The sequence below is a fragment of the Corylus avellana genome, chromosome 5 (genome assembly GCF_965113065.1).
Source record: "Corylus avellana chromosome 5, dhCorAvel1.hap1.2, whole genome shotgun sequence".
In the NCBI taxonomy this organism is placed as follows: Eukaryota; Viridiplantae; Streptophyta; class Magnoliopsida; order Fagales; family Betulaceae; genus Corylus; species Corylus avellana.
The window spans coordinates 23,323,237-23,338,095 of NC_142494.1; the positions used below are offsets into that span (position 1 = coordinate 23,323,237).

At 34.9% G+C, this 14,859-nt stretch overlaps 1 pseudogene; it reads right to left on the reverse strand.

Moving 5' to 3' along the window:
* Positions 1–1,159: 1,159 nt before the first annotated feature.
* On the reverse strand, positions 1,160–3,594 carry LOC132187841 (uncharacterized; annotated as a pseudogene).
* Positions 3,595–14,859: the final 11,265 nt, after the last annotated feature.

Here is a 14,859-nt window from a genome sequence, read left to right on the forward strand (position 1 = left end):
GTAACGTGTCAGACAACTGCCACGTTACCATATGTTGTAACGTGGCACTATTTGACACGTTACCACATTTGGTAACGTGGCAGTTGTCTGCCACGTTACCATATATGGTAACGTGGCAGGTTTTAGCACGTTACCATTTCGTAACGTGCGAGAATATACATGTTACAAAATTTATTGTAACGTGTTATTGTTTAACACGTTACCAAATTGTAACGTGTCAGAATCTGACACGTTACTAAATTTAATTTAGTCACGACTACTTTCACAACACGTCAAACACGTTACTATTAACACGTTACTACGCTTTAGTAACGTGTTAACACTGTTAACACGTTACTAATGGATCGTAACTAAAAAATTAAATTGTTGTAGTGATAAATCTTTTTTTTTTTTTTTTTTTTTACTCTAATCTCTTGAATAGCCGACACATGGTTGTGAGTGTGAGTAAGGGTTGGCGTCGGCGACCACAAAGATCCAAACTCCACTCCCGTGGCTATAGGTGGAGCCGCGTCTAAAATATAGACATCACTTGATAAACTATTGTGCACCAGATGAGCCATTTCTGATTGACCATACAAGATGGTTGCCCTTGCCCATTAGCTCTGGCCCCATCGCACATAATTTCATATGGTCAATAAAACAACTTTAAAAAAATTCATGCATTCATATACTACTTTTTTCTTTCCTTTCTTTTCGTCACAAATATCATGACATATTTATAACATATTCATAACATAGTCGAAGCATGCACATAAAATCATTTACGTTAATTAAACTCATTTTTAAACATATAGTTAAGATGCATAAAAGGGCTACCAAATAAGGCTAACATTAACATTACATCAGATACCTTAAAAAAAAAAAAAAAAAAACATGGCATTGACATTATCAAACTCCTTAGCTTCAAGAGTTCAACACACTTCACTTAACTACCTAAGCTAACATTCACAACAATTACTATTGTTATTGTTCTCATCAGGGACGGATCCAGAAAGTTTGATGGGGGGGGGACCGAGGTATAAATTCAAAATACATAAAGTAATGTATACAAAAAAAAATTAACTTCAATTCAGTTTTAACAAAAAGATAAACATACGAAGAAAAAAGATACATAGATAGTTGTGTCATAAAACATTTCAAATTTTAACTCAAACACCTATCAAAATGGAACCCGTCGTGTTTGCATATCCCGAAAAGCATCTATGATTGAATCTGTACTAAGTGTCGCTGCAATTTCTTTTTCAATGTACAACATCAGAGAATCCGTCAAAAACTCATCTTCCATTTTGTTGCGAAGCCTAGTTTTGATGATATTCATGGCTGAAAATGCTCGTTCTGTAGTTGCAGTAGAAACGGGAAAAGTCAGCAGAAGCACAACAACTCGAAAAATAAGTTGGTAGATAATTGATTTTCCGGTTCTAACCAACCATTGACACAATTCGGAAATATTTAACAATTCTTGGAAACTTGAATCTTGAACTATGTTATGCTCATAATGGTGAAGTTCTATTTCCAACTATTCTTTTTCTAGATCAGTAAAGTCTTGCGAATAAAACTTATTTACCAACTGACAAATATCATCAATTCTAAAAGACTCACGCGCAGCTCGAGGATCAAGTGTCGAGCCGAGAAGAGCAACTCTACCGTATGCTCACTAAATCGGCGATTTAATTCTTGCAATTGAGAATCTATTGCAGCACAAAAAATATCCACACGATAATGATGCTCAATTGTAAAGTCTGCTTGTTGATTGCGAGCTCGACCTCTTCTCTCAATATAACCGGCATTCATATCTGGAACATCTATGTTGCGTTTATTGCAAAACAACTTCACTTTGGTAAGTAAAACTTCCCATTTATCATCTCTATATTGTTGGATACATCTTTTAGTGGATGAAACAAGATGCATGGCACTTAAAATGTCTTGAGATTTGGATTGCAATGCTTGACATAAATGATCGGTGATCTGCATAGTTTCTTTCATGAGATGTAAGATGAATACAAATTCAAATGAAGTCATTACCTGATGAACTGAATCAGCTTCTGCTCGTTGGGAAGAAGAAGTTCCCACATCAATGATTTTAACAATAACTTCACAAGCTGGACTATAAATTTTGATCAAGTTAGAAACTGATCTTAAGTGAGAACTCCAACGCGTATCTCCAGGTCGTTGTAGCGTACTAATTTGATTAAGTCCCCTTCCACTCTCAATCTCATCAATTGCAATCATGTAAGCATTTTCAGCAGCTTGGGCAACCTGCAATTCTTCATACCGATTGCATGAGGCACAAACAAAATTGACAACAACATTCAATTTGGTAAAAAATTGATGAACAGAAATGACTTCTTTTGATGCCGCCACTAATGCCAATTGCAAACGATGTGCGAAACAATGAATGTAGTAGGCATATGGACAATCATTTGAAACCAAAGCTTGCAACCCATTCCACCCCCCTCGCATATTACTTGCGCCATCATATCCCTGCCCTCGAATATTTTGAATGTCTAATTGATGTTTAAACAATACAGAATATACACATTTTTTTAAGGTTAATGCCGCAGTATCAGAGACATGAACAAGTCCAAAAAAGCGTTCTCACACAAAGCCATTCTTATCAACAAATCTTAAAACTATAGCCATTTGCTCCTTCATTGACTCATCACGAGCTTCATCAACAATCACGCAAAACTTTGCATCACCAATTTCATTACGAATAACTTCTTTTACTTTGGTTGAAAAAACATGTAAAATTTGTTTTTGTACCATTGGTGATGTGTAAGTGGCATTTTTGGGAGCTTTAGCGATTATTTCAGCAAGTTGCTCATTATATGAAACCGTCAAACCCAATATCTCAAGAAAATTTTCACGATTTGTAGAACTCACACTTTCATCCCGACCTCTAAAAGCAACACCTTGAAATGCAAGCACTCGAACAACATCAATTGAGGCTTTCAACTGCAGGCGATTGTTTGCAATTTGTTCAAAAGTGAGCTTCTCAAACACATTCTGTATATGTTGAGATTGGTTCTTTAAATCTTCATATGACTTCTCAGCAACTCTGTGAAATGAAGTTGGATCTTTTCCTATATGATTGAGAAAAGCACAATCTTTTCCATTTCTAACTTTCTTCCAATTCCTGAATCCATCTATAGTGAATACACGTTGTGTAAAATGCCCAGATGGCTTATTAAAGAGAAAACAAGGTAGACAAAAGGCTGCATCTTTCTCACGTGAATATTCAAGCCATGAAGGAAATAGATTGTACCACGAAGGTTGAAAGCTATGAAGATGACTTTCTTTTCCAGATTTCGGATAATTTGAGATCAAAGGTCGGTACGGACCAGCATTAATGTAAGCTCTTCGAATTTCATCTCGGTGATTAACATCATATTCCCATATCTGACGACGCAATCCAGGATCAAACTCCAATGAACTAATATTAAATTCATTGCCATCAACTCTCCGAAGTCTTTTAGAAGAATTTTCAGAAATTGGGATATCAGAAGCTGGCAATGATGTATCACCAATGTTGACATTTGAAGTTTGTACATTTTTTCGTTTGAAAAAGTCAAGTATTGTATTTGATTTTTCCATCATCTACAAACAAAATCGGGAGAAAGCACAAATGAATCATTGGATGGGGAAGTAAATTATTCGAGGAATAATTAACCTCATCAAACAAATATACGCATGTGTTACATTATTACATTTACATACATACATAAAGAAAGAAAAAAAAAAAAACAAAACAAAAACAAACAAACAAACACAGAAAAGTCGTCCCCTAAGAAAGATTCAAACAAAGCAAGTTGATTATTATATGGGTTGAGAAGTTTAATGTACCCAGTGGGACAGTGCTACCCACTACCAATGAGAATTGGATGATAATAACAACAAGAAGTTGTGTGTGGCAATAGCTGCGATTGCGATGATGATAACAATAATAACTTGTGCACGCGTCAAAGAGTTGTTTAGGTGTTTGAGCCCCGGCAGCATTCTTTTAAATTTCTCCGCTAAATAAAACAAAACAATTCACAAATCTTCATAATTTCTTGCTTTTAAATTATAATCCCATGATTAAATAATAAAATTTAAAAGAAAATTGTAAGAATTTACCTCCTGCAGCAGTGCTCTCTCTCTCAATTCGAAATTCTCTCTCTCAAATTCTCAATCTCTGTATCTCACTTTCTCACTGGCGATCTCTCTCTCTCTCTCTCTCTCTCTCTGACTCTCTCAAATTCTCGTTGTGTGAACTGATGCCTACATGCCGTGAAGGAAAGGGGTGGGGTTAAGGGGGCTAGGGGACGAAACTGAGGAAGAGAAGGAGAGAAGGGGGTATTGCCGTATTGGGACTCTAATTTATGAAGACTTAAAATAGTTTTTGGGAACCGCCTATTTTTTTGGGGGGGAAGGGTGAGGACCGGTATTTTTTGGGGGGACCAGTTTTTTTTTTTTTTTGGGGGGGGGGGGGGGGGGGACCATATAATTTTTTTTTTTCTTCAGCCTATTTTTTTTTTTTTTTTTAAGGAAATGGGGGGGGGGACCATGGCCCTAGCCGGTCCCCCCCCTCCTCCGTCTCTGGTTCTCATATATACCATTCATTCTTTTCCATTATTTGATCCTCCTAAACATTGCTTCCTACCCCAAGGGCCATATATGATTTATCCAATTTAAGACAATCATTTTGTATTTCAAGTTTGATTATCTTCTTGAACGATCAAACTATACATGTATGTTCAATTTACTACACATAGATCATGCAATGTGAGCTTATTCTCATGCTCTTTAAAATATATAGGTCTCAACACCACTTACATCTTGTCTTTATCAAGTTTCTACTCATCACCTTAAGGTTCCCCTGATATGGTTTCAGGCAAAAAAGATAGGTTTTAACGCACACCTCAAGGTTCAACTAGTGTGTTTGTGTATGTGATGTAATTTCAGCAACATATCAGTAAAGATTACTCTACTGAAAACCCTACATGTGTCCAATGAATGCATGGTTTGGACCATTCGAAAGACAACTCAAAGAGGAATTATTCTAGGGTCACTTTATTGCAAAACATCTTTTGGATACGACTTACAGACACCTTTCTTGGTAACTGCAAAGCTGCGAAAATTTTATGCAACAAACTAATGTTGTTGTTTGGTCTCTACAGTGCAATGCATGATAATGTTAAAATTCAAGAATAATGTAATTATGTTGTACGAACCATATTTATGTCATTTAAAACAAGAAGTCAAATCTAAGAGATTTTTCTTAGCACAGAAAGCATGCATAGGAAGCTCAAACATCAAAATTTAATTTAGTTATTCATGCTTTAATAGGTTTCTGTTATGATTCTCACAATAACATAACTAAATATCAATTATAAGACTTATTAGATCTCATACCTAAGCAAAATCTGGCTATAAATTTAGGATAAAACCAAGAAACAGAATATGTTATTTACGCAGCAACAATTCTTTGTGCAAAAACCAGTTTCTTGTATTGTTTTTGCAAAATTTAAGACATAGGAATTAGGGAAAAAAACAACACAAATGATAAATTTTTCTTAGGTTTGTTGAAAAGAAACTCTAAAAAACTTGAAGGAATGATTAGAAACACTTATATCAAATTGACTATCACTTGAAGGATATTTAGATTGTTAGATAACATATATATATATATATATATATATATATATATATATATATATATATATATCAAATTGACTACTACCAAAATAGTAGTCAATTTGATTACCAACTCAACTGGACAAATTGGTTTGAGTCCAAAACCTAACGTGGCTTTTCAAACACCCATGATTTGGGCTTAAGCCAAAACTTCATAGAAACCTTAGATACAAATTGATTATTTCATTTCAAAATGCGAAAGCATTGATGAACATCCTGTAGCCATTCCAGTTCTTCATTAAGTCATATTATAATACCGTACTTGAACTTAAGCATATCTAAAACCAAATGACATAGAGGATTATTAGATATCAAACCCTTGAGCTTAAAATTATATAAATTTCTGCACAAGAATCATATGTACTTGAGATATATCAGTTATATATTACAATACAACTACGACAATAATTAGAAAGAAAGGCCGTTGAATACATAAGATCAATGTGCAAAAAAAAAATGAATCCACAGCCATAACACTACAAAAAAACGTCTATTTCTTCACGTGGTAAACAGTAATATTTTTTTGGCACGTCAATAAATGCTGACGTGTCAAAAGTAGAACGTCAACAAATTATTTATTGACGTGTTAAAATCTACCCGTCAAGAATTCCTGACGTGTTGATTTCAACACGTCAGTAAATTTGAGTCAAATTTAGTCTAACATTATTTTAAAATTAATAAATAATTGATTGATTATTTACTGACGTGTCAAATACTAACACGTCAAGAATTGTTGACGTGTCAAAGTGACACGTCAAGAATTAATGACGTGTCAAAGTAACACGTCAAGAATTATTGACGTGTTACAGTGACACGTCAACAATTAATGACGTGTCAAAGTGACACGTCAATAATTCTTGACGTGTCAAAGTGACACGTCAATAATTGTTGACATGTCACTTTTACACGTCATTAATTCTTGACGTGTCACTTTGACACGTCAAGAATTATAATATATATATGATCCCAACATTATCAGGGTAATTTAATATTGTACAGTATGATCGAATCCCAATTAACATTCAATAAAATTAATTTTTAGAAAACAAGCACCGACCAGTACTTTAATATATACTTTTCTTCACGTGGCATGTACTGTAACCCATTCCATTTGAACATTCAAAACTTAAAAAAAATAAATAAATAAATAAATAAATTTCCAACGGTTAGCCATGTTTTACTCGAGAAACCGTGTATATATATATATAGCAAAACCATGCAAAAGGATATTTATATAACATGAATTTAACGTGCATGCATGGTTCAAATTAGACTAAAGGATATATATATATATATATATATATATATATATATATAACATGCATTTTTCTCGATCTCGTTCATTTAATTATGAGATACCAAATTTGGTATTTCATTAATTAAAATAATTAAAGTAACAATATTGGTGATCGATGATATTAAAGTTTTGACAAACACACACACACACACATATATATATATATATATATATATCAATTAGGTTTTAACCATGCACATTAAAATGAAATTGTTGTTTGTAAGATTAACTGCACTATTCATGTACATCAAATAAAACCAAATACATGAGAACTCAAATGAAATACAAAAGAGGAAAACATAAATTATATTAGTATTAATATAATTAATACTATATATATATATATATATATATATATATATATATATATATATATATATTTCCTGACGTGCCTATGTGGCACGTCAGGAGCGTGCCTTGGAAAGGACAGCGCCTGCTGGCCGTCCCATCGCACGCACCTACCCCTGATATATATATATATATTTTTTTTTTGATTTTCCCTCTCTCCTGCAGCTTCATCCCCCAGCTCGTCTCTCTTCTCTCCCGCCAGCCCCTGCTTTTGTTCTTCTGCATATCTCCTCTCTCACTCTTCCTCATTTTCTTCTACCTTCTCCTACATTTTCTCCGGCCGTGATCAGCTCTATCTCTCTGCTGGAGCGCCGTACGTACCACTCTCTCTAGCTAGCTCACTCCCCGTCGCCGTCCGCCGCCTCCACTTCGCCGTTGCCTTCTCCGGCGATTCTCCGGCCGAATCTGCTCCGCCAATCTCCTCCATCTCACCTGCAGGTATACATATTTTGTTTTATTTTATATATACTATTGTTTTTTATTATTGCAGATTAATATATATATGCATATATTGTGTTGTTTTATGTTGTTTTATTTGATATATACTATTGTTGTATTATTGTAGAATATATATATATATATGCATATATTGTGTTGTTCTATATTGTTTTATTTTATATAGTTTTTAGGTAATATATATTGCAGAATATATAAAATATATACATTATGTTGTATATTGCAGAATTTTATGTTTCATTTTGTCATATATTCGCATGATGTTTCAATAATGTATGGGATTGAGTATTTGTGAGCTTGTAATTGATGTTAAATTTTTTTTTTTTTTAGGAATATCTATTAATTAATTACTTATTGTATGTTGAAAATATAGATGCATGCAAAATGATGTTTCTTATGCTAGGTAGGTTTTTCTTTGTAAATATAATTGCTTTTTAAATGTGGCTATGTTTTTTTTTTTTTTTTTGGTGGGTTTGTTTAAATGAAAATGTTGGCTTATTAGTAAGGAATTTATAACACATTACGTCAATTTTAATCTATCATTCATTTCAATATATATCGTTTGACCTTCTAATTAAGTACGTGTAGTGCGTGGTGACATATAATATTTATAGAGATTTAATTTAAGTCTTTGTTTAATTAATATTCACAGTTAATGTGTTTTTTAATATTCTTTTAACCGTAACGTTATGGATTAATGTGTAAGTTATAAATTCACACACGAGGGTTCACTTCGAATTACATGGATTTAATGGGAAAATCCATTGGCAAACGTGCAAATCTTGTCAAACTTAGAGAGACTTCAAATGAATAAGTAAAAAGTCATGACTTTGTTTGTTACACTATTTTTTTTATCACACTTTTGTTTTGAGTGTTTTTAACAAGTCTAATCATAATTAAACACATAACGTAAACACTTGCAAAATATATTCAATTCGATTCTTACTTCATTCTATCCCACATATATTATTTTTCAAACAAAAAAAACCATACAAAACAGTCCAAAGTTTTGGTTAATTTGAGGAACTTATAAGCTTCTTCAAGTTGAAATATAACGCATTAAAATTTTGATGGTTTTTGATCACGATATACAAGATCATATTAAATACGTCAGACACGACTTAGATCCAACCGAAGCGTATGTATATATATTTGTATAGTTAATTTTATATGTATGTTTAGATTGGTAGTTAGTCACTACATGCACATTACATCAACACACTTAATTAATCTGTGCATATGCTAAAATCTGATATATATCTCATGTACCATTATGAGTCATGCATACTTAAGGTAGTGAATATTTCATACATTTTATACCAAATTAATTGGGTTTGTGGTGTTTTTCACAAGGTACCATGAGTACAAGGGGGAAGAAGAGAGCACGCAGGGGCTCGGCCGTATTGCGGCAGTCGATGTCGTCTGGGTCTTCGGCAGCCCAACTTGATGACAGCGAGCAACAAGACGTTGCTCAGCTTCTAGGGATACAGGAAGGATATAGACCAGTCCTTCCAGGTACTATGGGAGGGGAGACCCCTGTACATGCTCCATACAGTCGGGTAGGCATGGCGCAGATGGGGTATCGGATTGGGTCGTATCGGGACAGCGAGTTACGACAGTGTTCTGAGGGTGACGTCGAGCGGCTAGACACCCAGCATAGCGTAGGTACGCCCGCCTGTTTTTTTTTAAAGATTCATAAGTTTGAAAATTTTTAACTATATTGGTGCAATATTAATTATATTTAACTACAACTACAACTTCAAAGAATTCTAAACATTCTAAAAAAATGCAAAGCAGGTATGGAGGATACAGAGACACAGGCCCAAGAAGATATGGTTGGTGGGGCACAGGCCACTGATGACCCGCAGCCCACCAACCCTGCTCCCAGCGACCGATTAGGCCCTCGGCAGGTCCGGACCATAAGTAAGTGTATATGCTCTAATGTCGTACATATTATGTTTTAATTTACATGTTAGTTAATATTGAATTCGAAATAACTTACCTTTCTAATTTTAAATTTGTTAGATACCGATTCTGAAGGAAACACCATCATCGAGGTGTGCACCATTCTAGACTCGCATAGGCGGCCGGGAGTCCCCCCCGGCAAACGGATCATACTGGAGTACAATGCATCATTCCAGCCAGTTGGATTTAGCGCAGTGAGGTTTAGGCGGATGACCGGAGACATAATTAGGAGCGGCAATTTTGTCCGAATACCGGACGATTAGTCGAAGGTACCGGACCGTACCAAGGAGGATATTTGGGACGCCTTGATGGTATGTTTTTTAATAATATGATGACACTCGTAATGTATATATGTATATATACGCTCTAAGTTACAAATATATATGCGTGTTTATATCTATATGCATATACACATATTTTAAGTTTTTTTAATTTGTCAATGTTGATCTTGTGCATGCATACTTTTTCGTCCCGCCCGAGTACAACTTGGAAGCCGTGAAGGATGAAGCATTTCGGGATATGGGCTCCAAGCTGCGGACTTGGAGGCATGATCTTAAAAAAATTTGTGCCATTACCGAGGAAGATACTCCGGACACTATACGAGCAAGACTGGGGGGACAGAGGCTGGGAGAGTACAATGCTGTCGACTTGGATATATTATTAGAGAGATGGTGTACCCAGGAGAATAGGGTAGGTCATGAGTTAAACTATTTGTGTTGTGTAGTGACCCTAATTGTACGTAATTGTGTTAGTATTAACATATTAAAAGTGTTAACTGTGTAGGAGTATGCGGCGAAAATGAAGACATTGCGAGCATTAAATGATTCACCGCATTGCACCGGATCAAAGAGTTATGCCAGGTTGACACATGAGGAGGTAAGTGTGTAATTTATCCTATACTTATAGATGTGAACGTACATGTCATCATTTTATATATTAATATGGTATATGTATGTCCTATTTTATCTGCAGGCCGAACGTTTGGGCCATCAACCTACTCGGGCACAAAATTACGTCCGTTCACACACAAAGAAGAACGGTTCATATCCGAATGATATTGTGAAGGAGAGATGTGTATGCTACTACTCACCTTTCATATATTGTCTTGCTTGTATATTTGATAAATTATTTTCGATTAACAGTTGTGCGCCCCACTGACTCAATATTTAATGTGACAAACAGGAACGGATGAAGGAGCTTATACCCACCGACCCTGCAGCATCGTCTAGCATCACAGAGGGAACGGTAAGGTGGGCGCCAAACGACGCATTTGACCAGGCAATTGGAAATAAGCCTGAGTATGCCGGTAGGGTTCGGATGGCTAGACCAAATATTCTGCCTGTGCGGGGGACCATTCGCTTATACTATACATGGTCACAGGCAAGGTCAGAAAACGCCAGGTGCTCCACAATATGACAAGATACACTTGATAGAGCGCTTGAGGCGGAGAGGGCGAAGCACAAGGAAGAGATAGATGCGTTGTTGGCCGAGAACAATGCGCGGGTAGCTCAGCAAGTGGCTGAGCAGATGGCTGAGAACAATGCGCGGATAGCTCGACAGGTAGCTGAACAGAAGGCTGAACGTCAGGCAAGGTTTGATGCCCGTTTCCGCCAACTCGAGGAGCTGATGCGGTTGTACACTCCACCAGACAGTGCTTCCCCACCCGTTGCGATGGTGCGATCGTCGGTCGACAGTGGATCAGGTATGACCTTTGTTAGTAGTCAATTTAGTTTTAGAACTGTCTATATCTATATATATATATATATATATATATATGAACTTCTAAATTAAGAGTTTGGATATGTTGTAGTAATTCTAAATAATTAATGATGTTGTACCTCTTGGTTAAATTTGGTTTATATATCATGGTTGGTTTGGTGAACTTCTAAATTGTTGGCTTCAATTTGGTATACTATGAAATAATGTTGGTTGAGATAATTATTTAGAGTTATTCATGCACGTATAAATAGATATAATTGCATGGAACAAAGCAACACATGCAGATCGAACTCATCAAGAACAATTATTCATAAACTTAATTTTGTAACTCTAAATATAAATAGATATAAATGCACTCAATGCTAGAGAGGGTGCTTTTCCTTTGTGTTTATCATCTCTTCCATTGAATTCCCAACATTAATAACCTATATGGAAGTTCTATAATTGCAATGGAAAAAAGAAAAATATCATATGTCTCATATAATTGCCATGAGAAAAACGAAGTTTATTCTCTCATGTCTATATATTATTGATTGCTCTGTGACCATGCATATATATTGACTTAATGTTTTTCTATTGTTTTTTATATGAATTTTCTGCTACCTTCAAAGTTTTATATATTTTAGTTATATCATTTACTGTGGAAGAATTAACATGCAACTGAGTTGGGTGAATATTCAGTCATTTTTCTTTCACGTTACCGACGTGATTGTTTGTATTCGGGCTCAATGATTGTTTGTATTATCATCTGCAGTCAGTGAATTTTATTTGTTTGGTGGTTGTTTTATTGGTGAATATTGTTTGTTTTATCATTTGCAGGTAATGGACATCGTCGAGAGGATGCTATGGATGTCAATGATCGATAGTCTGGTTGAAAATTTTAGGCCATTCACACTTGTGTATAAGTTGATGTAATTATATTTGTGATTGGTGTATATTATGTTAGTATGTGTCATTTTTGATGTGTTGAAGTTTGTTTTGGTGGATAGTTTGTAATTGGTGTATATATAGTTAGTATGTGCCATTTTTGGTGTGTTGAAGTTTGTTTTCGTTGATAGTTTGTGTGATTGGTGTATATTATGTTATTTGTGTCATTTTGGTGTGTTGAAGTTAGTCTTGGTGTATAGTTTGTGATTTGTGTCATTTTGGCGTGTTGAAGTTAGTTTTGATGGACAGTTTGTGATTGGTGTATATATATTATGTTATTTGTGATATTATGATGTGTTGAAGTTAGTTTTCTTGGATAATTTGTGATTGCTGTTAATGGATATGATGTATGTTATTTAATGAAAAAATTGTATATTATTTGCATGGATTTGATGGATAGATTGAATATTAGGTTAATCGTAACACAAAATTCGGGTATAGTCCTGAAATTAATCACAAAAAATATAGGGGGAGAGGGAAAAAAAATTTCAAAACAAACCAAAGTTATTGACGAGTTACTGACGTGTCAATGTTTGACACGTCAATAATTCCTGACGTGTCAAACATTGACACGTCAACAATTCTTGACGTGTCAATCTTTGACACGTCAAGAATTCCTGACGTGTAAAATTTGACACGTCAGGAATTGTTGACGTGTCAATGTTTGACACGTCAGGAATTATTGACGTGTCAAACATTGACACGTCAGTAACTCCTGACGTGTCAAATTTTCCACACGTCAGAAATTTTTTGACGCGCCACGTTGACATGTCAAAAAAATTTTCTAACGTGTCAAAAATTGACATGTCAGGAATTCCTGACGTGTCAAAAATTGACACGTCAGGAATTCTTTTTGACGTGTTGAAATCAACATGTCAGCATTTCCTGACATGTCAAAAATTGACACGTCAGGAATTCTCATTTCCTGACACCCACATTCTTCACACCTTACACACGTCAGGATGGCCCCGTCAGGAGTGTTTACTGACGTGTCAGGTCATCTGACACGTCAGTAAACCTCCGTCAATAAATTGTATTTTTTTTGTAGTGTAAGGAACCTAACTTAGACCAGGTAAACAAGCACCCCCAATAGATATGAATTTGGTTTTAAACGCAAAACCACAAAACACTCCTCACACAAAACAACCTCAAATTCGAACCCAATCCATCCAAATTCCCTTCTTCATACCAACAATACCAAAATAACTTCACATGCAACACCCAACATTCACTTAACCCTATAAAAATTCATCCTCTTTCCAAAACCCTAATTAACTTTCACATATCAAGAACCATGACAACAACCCCGGCCCGAACACTTCAAGATTCAATCACAACTCATAACTTTTACCAATATGTAGTATAGCATGTCAAACACAACCTTCAATAACATTAGTCTTACACTACAAAACAATCAATCATTCCCATTAATTTAGCTGGCATTTGTTATAACACTTGGAAAAATAAATTAGTGGCGAAACATGAGAAAACGCCAGGAAAATTCCTGACACACAACACATGCACCCGGAATTAATTTTTTTATTATTATTATTTCAAGTACATTAAACAACAAACAGGAATAAAGCAAACTAAAAATAACAAAGAAACTAAACAAGCCTAGAATTAGCAAACCAAGACCAAACGGCCGGAGGATCCTTTCCACTAACAATCCGAGCAGAGAGGGAGGTGGAGGCGGAGCAGTGGGAACTGTTTGACTCTCTGCACAGGTTGACCTTCAGTTTATCTTCTTCTTATTCTTGAGTTTTAGATTTTAAACAAACACACAACGATATTTTCACCTATATTTCTTTCTCTTTATTTTATTTTATTTTAAATTGTGTTTATCATATATCTTGTATACCGTAGAACATAATATATAAAGGGAAACAAAATTATTTTATTATTACATTTTAGTTCGACCACTCTAAGATGAATTCGTAGCTCCGTTACTCACAGAAAGAGAAAGTGTTGTCATATTGAAATATCATAGCAGCAGGATGCAACATCTCTTATTTATTAATAAGGTTTAGCGCCTTATTAATTAATAAACTTATGGGATATGTGCATTATTGTCATTTAAAAAAAATAAATAATAATAATAAAAAAAAGCAAACATTTCCAAAGCTAACAGAATGTGAATTCCCACCGCTCTAAAATGAAATCTACCTTCCCCAAAAGCTGAATATCCTCCATTTAAATCCAACCAAACAAGGTAATCTTTTATGATTTTCAAAAACTATAATTAACAGAGAGAGAGAGAGAGAGAGAGAGAGAGAGAGAGTTATATACATACACCCTTACAAATTTTCAATCAGGTTCACTGTTAAAAAACTGTTCATAAAACAATGGGATAATGCTTGAATAAATGAGTAAAAAAAAAAAAAAAAAGAAGAACGAAATCAAGCCAATATATTTTCTTTTTCAAATTTCTATAGCCATATGGTCAGCTGGTAATTTTCCAATTTGCAGTA